The following is an 8,781-nucleotide window of genomic DNA, read 5'->3' as shown; positions in this document are numbered from 1 at the left end:
CTCACAGACAATATGAAGGAATATATTTATGACCTCAGAAAAAGAAATATTCATTTTAAAACCCAATGTAAAGAATAAAATTCACTAAGAAAAGATTGTTGGTTATGTTGAAATTAACAACATGGATTTATCAAAAGACACTATAAAGAAGACAAAAAGACATGTCGTGAATTGGGGAGAAACATGTGACTATGTGCAACAAAAGCATTTCTCTGCAGATCAGTAAGGAAAAGACAAACAACCTAACAGCAATCATCCAAAGGCATCATTTTGGTCCATTCATAGGCAAAGAAAACATGCAACAGTCTACCTAGCTCATTAATGACCTAGAATATTAAAATTACAACTTAAAACAAGTTCACACTCAAAATGTAAAACTCTGATCACACCAAGTGCTGGTGAAGAATTAGAACAGGCACTCTTGGGGCCTGCAGGGTGTAAATTGATACCAGTACACTGGAAGACAATCCTCAGGACCGGCTACATGGAAGCCAAGCATGGCCTGCAGCCCTCAAGTGACACCGATGGTCACACCACCAAAAGATCACTCACCAATGCAGCAAGAGACAGTGAAAAGAAAATTCTCAACAACGTCACTCTAACAGAGGGACGTACTACAGCAAAGGAGCAACCGTGATGTCCATTCACAGGAAACTGGACAACTAATGACTCATGCACTGAAACCTCACACAGCCGCTCAGCAACCTCAAGCACAGCACTGAGCAGAGCAAGAGAACACTAACCTACCCAAGAACACCCATAGGTAGCACATGACCCCATTTATGCAAAATTCAAAATGATAAGATAATTATGGATTGCTTGGGATACATAGAGATGAGACCAACTATGATAAAAAGGATAATAAGCCCAGAATTCAAGAAAGGCCAATCCTGCTAGGAGGAAGGGAGTCAGGCCTCCAATGACCCTATGGGTGAGGTTTGCTTGATTCCTCAAGTGGTGTGATTTTCTATTGGTGTTTATTGGATCTGTCTTTGCATGTTGTATATGCTGTGTAGGCTTATTTTGCAAGTCCGACTTGCAAATCTGAGTTTGGCAGAGGATCCCTCAAAGAAAGTTAATATTTATATTGCAGGGAGAACAGCCGTGTAGCACTCTCGCACAGGCTGGCCTAGGACTAAGGCTCAATGATGCTCCTACCAAACTCTCCAGCCAGCACTGGGCATAATAGCTAGGACCTTAAGGTGCATAATGATACCTTGACAAGGGAATGAGTGGTGCAGGTCTGGCTGGAGGGACAGCCAATTGGCTGAGTGGGTGGGTGAATGAATGGGGTGGCCAGCTCAAAGCCTAAGTCATATAAAGGTATCTAATAGAAGCTCTGGGTAACGGAGGATGGGAGCCTGGCTGGATGTCAGGTCTGCAACCAGAACTCCCTTCTCTTCTCTCTTGCCTTCTCTCCATCAGATACAATGAGAGCCATCTAATTTAACAGAAGCCTAATTGAATCCTTCCTTCCTGAGTGGAAAGAAGCATGTGTATGCTAATTCTGCAGGGCCCTTCCCCCACCACACCACGCTCTCCAGTCTGCCTGGAGAAGCCCCTCTTCCTTCTGGACTCCCCTTGTGCCCCCATCCCTCTTCTCCAGTCAGTGCCAATTCAATCCCTCAAATGCACTTTGTGGACACTGTTTACTGGTTTGCAAGCTTTTGCCCTTCTAGGCCCCACCAGGCTATAAACTCGATAAAATGGGTCTTATTCATCCTTTAATCTGCACCTATTACAGCACTTGGCAGATCACGTGTGCCGGACAACACATACTTCTTCTGAATCTAACAGACGCTGAGATGCAGACCATGAAGGCGGTGAATCTAAAGTCAATGACTCAAAGCACAAGAATTAATAGATTAGCAGAGTAGAGAATCTCAAAATCAAAAGAAAGGGCAGAACTACAGAGTAGGCTCAAAGCTGATTATGGCTAAGACGTAAAAAAGCAATTTAAACCAGGCCCCGAAGTCTTGCTGAGTCCTCTGCTAAGCCAAGCAAGTCCAATACACATAAGATGCCCAGCGGGCCACACACAGCCAGGAGAAAGAGCAGTTCCATGAAGTTTGGGCCGGGATAGCTTGGAAGATGGAATAAAAGTCAGCTTTGTCAAAAATACAGCATTTCAAATGAAAATTATTTTGTGGTATTTTTCCCTAGAGGACCCTCGCATGAGTTGTATCCTGAAAGGAACAGGCAAGTGTCAAGGTCAGGAGAAGGTGCAAAAACACAGGCAGGTGAATGTGGATGTAGAGGTGCTATCCACAGAAGGTGTAAATGCTGGAACTAATGATGCCCCTCACCTCTCAGGCCGCCATCTGTGCGGATCCTGCACTCATTTTGTCTGGTGGCCAAAATCCAGTTGAAATTCTCCAGCAGAATCTACTAGAAACTGCTCTCCTAAAAACCCATCCAGGAACTTGGGATATAGCTCAGTTGGTAGAGTGCCTGCCTCACATGCACAAGGCCCTAGGTTCAATCCCCAGCACCACACACAGACACACACACACACACACACACACATACCATCCACGTTGCTTCATTTGGGTTATACATTAAATATGTCCTTGCATCCAAATTCAGTGCAGAACTTGAGGTTGCAATTCACAATAAAATCAGATGATTTATTTCCTTCTTCCATTTGAGACTACTCTCAAACTTCAGCTAGGCTCGCCTGATTAGTGACAACTATTGTCCACGGTACTGGATTAAATGCCTAACAGGACAAAATAGCAGCCACCAGTGAATGTGCCCTGGCCTTGTAAGAGGCACAGTGGTGTCCTCAGGTCAGTCAGGCTTGCTGGTCCCATTTTCAGTACAAGAAAACTGAGACCTTAAGGGATCAAATAGCAGGGAGATCAAATAAATGATTTAATCTTCCTCTAATTAATATTTGTAAGGAGCCGTCTGTATGGAATGCTGGACCCTCTGTAAACACCAGCAGCTCTTTCTGCCCACTGTGTTGACCAGCAGCACCGTGAAACCGTGGAGACTCGTGGGCAGGAAGGAGCAGAGAGCCGGGCCTCCTGCGACACAAGACGGCTACTGATCCAAGCTTGTTTAGAAGCCGCGGAGAGCATGGGGCTTTGACAGCATCAACCTATGACGAATTCCCTCCTCCGGGCTCTTTCTTCTTTCCCTTTCCTGTTTTCTCTTCCCATTTTCTTTCCCTCCTTCCTCCTGCCCCTCCCTCCTGTGTGCTGCATCACCTGCTCAGACCTGAATCGCACTCAGAAATGATCAGGGCCCTCTCTGGACATCCAGACCTGAAAACACACCACAGCAACCCCAACCCCAGGGGAGAGAGTGGATGAATGCAGGCGAACCCACCGCCTTCTCCACGTTCACCATTAGGGCCACGTCTCCATGGCACCCAGGAAACAAGAGGAGGCATCCTGGGTGCGTCTGTCTGGCATGAGAGGGCAGGTCTGCAAATGAACGGGACCACAGTGCACCAAGAAAGGGTAGCGCAGCCACAAGGAGGAAGTGCCAGGAACCAGTGCTGGAGGGAGAGAGAAGAGCCCCAAGCAGGAGGATCCCAGGAGCCCAGCGGGAAGGGGCCATGGGCCTGGGAAATCACTTGGGGATCAGCAAAATTCCTTCTGCCTGGTCACACCCCCACTCTCAGGGCTCAGCCCACATCTCCCAAGGAGGACTTTGACTTCTCTCCTCTTTGCCCTTAATCTTGTAAATAAGAATGGAAAATGTAAATCGTGCCGGCACTGGAGACTAGACGGAGGCTGCCTGTCCAGAGGAGGGGGAAGATCCATTCCTGTATTTATTTATTATTATTATTTCGAGGAGAGAAAAAAGCCAGAAATATTTCCAAAATGTCAACACTATTAAGGAAATCTGAACACCTTAATCCATTTAAATGTCATCCAGAACCCAGCACGGGTTTGGAAGTGAGGAGGGGCAGAGGAATTAATGCCAGATTCCACATAATCTATCAAAGTTTCTTTCTTTTCTTAATATATTAAATATTAAATGCTTCTTTGCATCTGAGTGAGAGAGGAGAGAGAGAGGGACCAGGGTGGAACTCATAAATGCCTAGATAATTGGTTTTGAGGTTTTTTTTTTTTTTCTTCTTTCTTTCTTTCTTCTTGGCGGATTCTCAATTTCCCTATAAAAGAGAAAATTCATTTCCAGCCGCTAATGTAATGTCAGCGTGCTGTTTACTAAGCATGGATGATGTATAGGGGGACACTACTTTCAGAGGACTACTTAATGATGCATAGAATTAAATCCTGGGCTCCTCAGCTGAGCCTCCTCCCTCCCCCCTGGTTCCCAGGCTCCCAGTGCATCCTGGGAGAAGCAGGGTTGGCATACCCTGCCTCCCTCCTTGCTAGAACTCAGGGGTCTCTGCCGAGGATGCTTGAAAATGGACCCTTAACCTCCACAGACATGTCTGCCCTTAAGTAGCCTGGGATGAGGGCCTTACGCTGACATGTTAGGGAAAGACATGTCACTGCTCAAGGGGACAGGAGTAGGGAGTCCATGCACCACACCAGAGTGTCAGGGGCAGCAGGAAGAGGTGCAGGGCTGAGTGGACCATCCCAGTAGGGAAAGGGCTGGCCAGGAAGAGGCAGAGGTGGAGCTTCAGGCTCGCCCTCTGCCTCTGGAGACCACAGCATTCAGATGTCAAGGAAAATAGATGTCTACTGTCCACTGTGCCTGGAGGCCAGTGTGGCTGCCACTGCCAGAGAGGCACCCTGGTCCTTTTGCACCGGCCAGGAGCTACTGACAGCTCACTGTGCTCTCAGGGGTATGGGAAGCCTGATCACCAGCCCCCCCAGAACCGCACCCTGCTGAAAGACTGTCCTGGCCTCCTCCCTGGGGAAGCTGATCCAACCATCTAAGGAGACCACCCACTCTGGCTGGCCGTCTCAGCCACTGGGGAATTGGGAGCTAAGGTAGAAAGGCAGACAGCAGGAGGTGTGAGCTGAGGTGCTCTCCCTGGCCAGGCATGGAAGAGAGTACAAGGACCAGCAGGCCCTTCTGCATCTCCTCCAGGGGCACTTTGTCTCTGTCCCTGCCGATCTTCAGAGGCCTTGGTTTCTCTGACCTCATGAACATTTACTGTCACTGACTACAGTCTCTTTCTAGAATCCCCTGCTCCAGGGGCTCCTCCCTGTCCTCTACTTCCAACAGCTGATTGTCCACCCACCATGGTCTCTTCGGTTTCCTGTCTGCACACTGTAGGGTTTCTTCAAGATTCTTCTTTCTGGGCTCTCTGTGGATTTCCGTGCTCTGTCCAGTCTCCCTGCCTACCTTGACTTCAGAGCCCATATCTCTAATCTAATCATTTGTCCAGATTCCCAGGCAGCTGTGCAGCAGCCTCCAGAGGGACTGGCGCTCTGCTCTTAGAGCAGTTACGGTCTCATCCCTCCCCGTCATCTGCCCTTCCCAACTCTGCCCATACGATCGCCATTCCTCCAGGCTCTCGGACTGGAACGTGTTCCATCGTGGCATCTCTCCTTTCTCAAAATTTTGAGATGGACCTGGCTGCATCTTTCCTACTCTCTCGTGACCCAGCCTGCTCTGGTCAGGGTCTTGGTCCTGGGCATGCTCCACCTCTTACCTGTCCCCAGTCCCACCATCACAACCCAGGAACTCAGGTAGGTGCCATTTTCACAACACACCACTTACAACATGGCATTACACGGAGGCCGGTCACCAGCCAGTGCGTTTTGTCCAGACTGCAAGCCCTGAGCAGATTCCACTCCAACGGAGAAATGAGACCCAAACAACACTGGGAAGAAGCCCCAGGCCCCGGCCTCCTTGGGGATGGGCATCTGGAGAAAGCGAGTTTCCAACCTGGATAAAGTGAGGCTAAAAAGTTGCAGAGCTTGATTTGGAAAATAGAAGGGTTGTTCTGCAATACAGGGAGAGACAATGGTGGGCACAAACGATACAGCCCGAAGACAGACCCTGGCACGGTCTCCGTCATGGAATGAATACAATCCAGCCTGTCAGCATGTCACGTGTATCCCATCTACCCTGACCTTGAGACACCTTGTCAAACACCCCGGCATCCCTCCCTGTGTACATGGGCCAAAGCGGAATCCCTGCCAAGCTCTGTCCCCACTGTCCCCTGCCTGGAATGCCCTTCTCATCTTGGTTCACCTGGAAAATTCCTACGCACTCTTCAAAGGGCAACTCAGAAACCTCCTTCTCAGAGGAGCTTTTCCTGATGACCTCTGGGCGGCTTCTCACCTCCCTCCTCTGTGCTCCCGCGACACCTTGGGCAGATCTCCATTATATCGCTCACCATGTTTTATTATAGTTAATTGTGTACACACCTGCCTTCCCCCCTGCAGGATGTGCATGCCCTTCAAGGGCAAGGACAGCGTCTTCCCCCTCCTCATCCCTGATACCAGCTAGAGTGAGTAATTAATAGAGAAGGGGAGAGGAGAGGGTAGGAAGCGAAGGGAGGACCGGGGGAGAGGACGGAGGGAAGGAAGGAAAGAAGAGGAAATAGGGTGGACAGTGGGGTTGTCATGGCCAGGGTCTGATAAGGCAGTGTCGCCTGGCCCACAAGTAGTAAGTGACCAAGAAGGCATTTCATGAAACTTCCTGTGTCTAAACAAAGAGATCTCTGCCTTCTCTGGGGAGTCCACTCTGTTGTGAATTGGCCTGGTGCTTGGTTCCAATTTCCTTCATCATAGTTCATGCTACTGAAAGCAAATCTCTTTCTCCCTTTGGAGTCCCTAGCATCTCCCATGCATAAGACAGAAGAGGAGCCCTAATTCCAGAAATACTGGAGGCTCTGCACGAGGGGACACATGTCTTGCCTGGAAGTGTGTTGGCCCATATTGGCCATGGAGAAAGGTGGTCCTAGGCTTCAGGTGGTCTCTGGACAAGTTAAGATACCTGTCTTCAGAGGCAGTTCTCAGCAGAGGTGTTCAGGAGAGCCCTGGCCTGGGACCTCTGCCCAGTTAATGCTCCTAACTAGAAAAACACGTGTCCTAGCTGGGCAGATCAGAGACTCGGGTACCATCAGGCAAATGGATATGGGACATACCTCTTGCTCAAAATCTACTTGAATCTTTGACTCGGGCAACAGTGAAATAGCTTCCAGGAAAATCTTGAAATGAATCTACAGGAGTTTGTGCATAAACAGCTATTTGATGGCTCCTTGAAGATGGCCATTTTCAGGTAGAAGCGACAGGGACCCATGGAATAATTCACCAGGAGGGGAGAAGACTTCCCATGCTGCTCAGCAGGCTGAGGCTTAGATGTCATGCAATTCTGTGTGCAGCCCGAGAGTGGCACAAGGGTCTTGTCCCAACTCAGCTGCCCTGAGGAGATGGGAGAGAAGAAGTCTGCATGCTTGTAAGTTAGAAGAGGTGTTTTGCTAAACACTGGCCCTTTGGGGTACAGACAACGTACTCTGAGGGCTCCCTTCTATAGCTGATGCAACACGTTCACTTCCTAAGAGTCAGCAGTGGAGCCAGTGAACAGTGGCCCCTGGGGACTGAGCTCCTGGAGATAGCATCTCAGGGAAAGCCAAGACTCTTGCTCAACAGTGGAAGTGACAGCCCCAAATAACAGAAGCCAGCACCAAATGGTTAGGCCAGACTAAAAATCCCGTGAAGTGCACGTTGTCCAGGTTGGAGAGGAGAGAACACAGTGAGAGTTGCAGAACAGGAGCCCAAGGCAGCCAGGTCAAAGTAGTGATGGGGGTGCCATCGTCTGAACCTGTTGGTGACATTCAAGACACTGAGAATACACTGTTTTGTGATGCTGGTTGCTTTACCATGTTATGTTTGTTTAAATACGTTGTCATCGCTGAGGCCAGAGAAGAGAATATAATATAACCAAGGCAAATGTTCATACATTAGACCAAATCGTAACACCCTACAGACGGGCTCCCTGAGTGCAGGATTTGCATGGGGTTGTGCACACCCTAAAGATGAGAGGCTCCACCTAAGAGCCCTGGCTTCACCCTGAGAGTCAGGGAGGCCTGGAGGTGTTGCCCAGGAAGAGGTAGAGACTGGGAAGGCCCAGCTCAAAGGTCACCTGAAGAATGTTCAGGGCATGTTCTCCCTGTCCTAAAGGCTCCCTGGCATCAAAAGAAAGGGATTTAAAGACCCCTAAGAAGCCGACACCCTGGTGTCCATCAGTAGGCGTCCAGGCACCTGGCCCCATGGCTTAGGCACAGCCTGCATTTCTTTCTCTTGTTCTCTTTTATGGACGGCTTGGTTCTTCCCACTGATTATTAATTCCTTCAGACTATGCCCCTGGGTTTTGTCCTCATCTCCTTCCTCTCACCTCCGTCACACTCCAGCCCACCTCCACCACCAGGCCCCAGAGGCAAGTGAAGACCACGGTTGCCCCATCCCTCTGTCTGCTTCCCGCTTGGCATTCCTCTCCCCAAACTGTCAGGTCTCCAGTGCCTCCAAACCTGACCCTGGGGCTCCGGTCCCTCTCTTCCCTCAGCCCCATCCATTCCTGCCTGTTCCAGGATCCAATTTCCTGGGTCTGGAACACCCAAAGCTAATCTGATAAACTTGTTTGAGTCTGAATGCTAATGGGGGATGTGAGTCAATGGGATGCATTTCTCCTGAAAATCTTCTCAGGAGATTTCCACAAAGATTGAAGTTCCCAAAACACCCACACTCAGGTCTGTGGACAGTACCATGATCTCCCCGCCAGGAGGCCTGTGACCTAGGTGACAACACCCCCACCCCACACCCCTCTTCTGGTCAGTCTTAGGTCCGGGTGGATCTTGTTGCTCCTGGGATTCTCCACACTGGGACTGGTCAGCAGCCCAGG

Source organism: Marmota monax, unplaced genomic scaffold, assembly GCF_021218885.2.
Source record: "Marmota monax isolate L192 unplaced genomic scaffold, Marmota_monax_Labrador192_F-V1.1 WCK01_AAM20220418_F8-fsc00245, whole genome shotgun sequence".
NCBI classification, from domain to species: Eukaryota; Metazoa; Chordata; class Mammalia; order Rodentia; family Sciuridae; genus Marmota; species Marmota monax.
Note: the sequence above shows the minus strand (reverse complement) of the source record.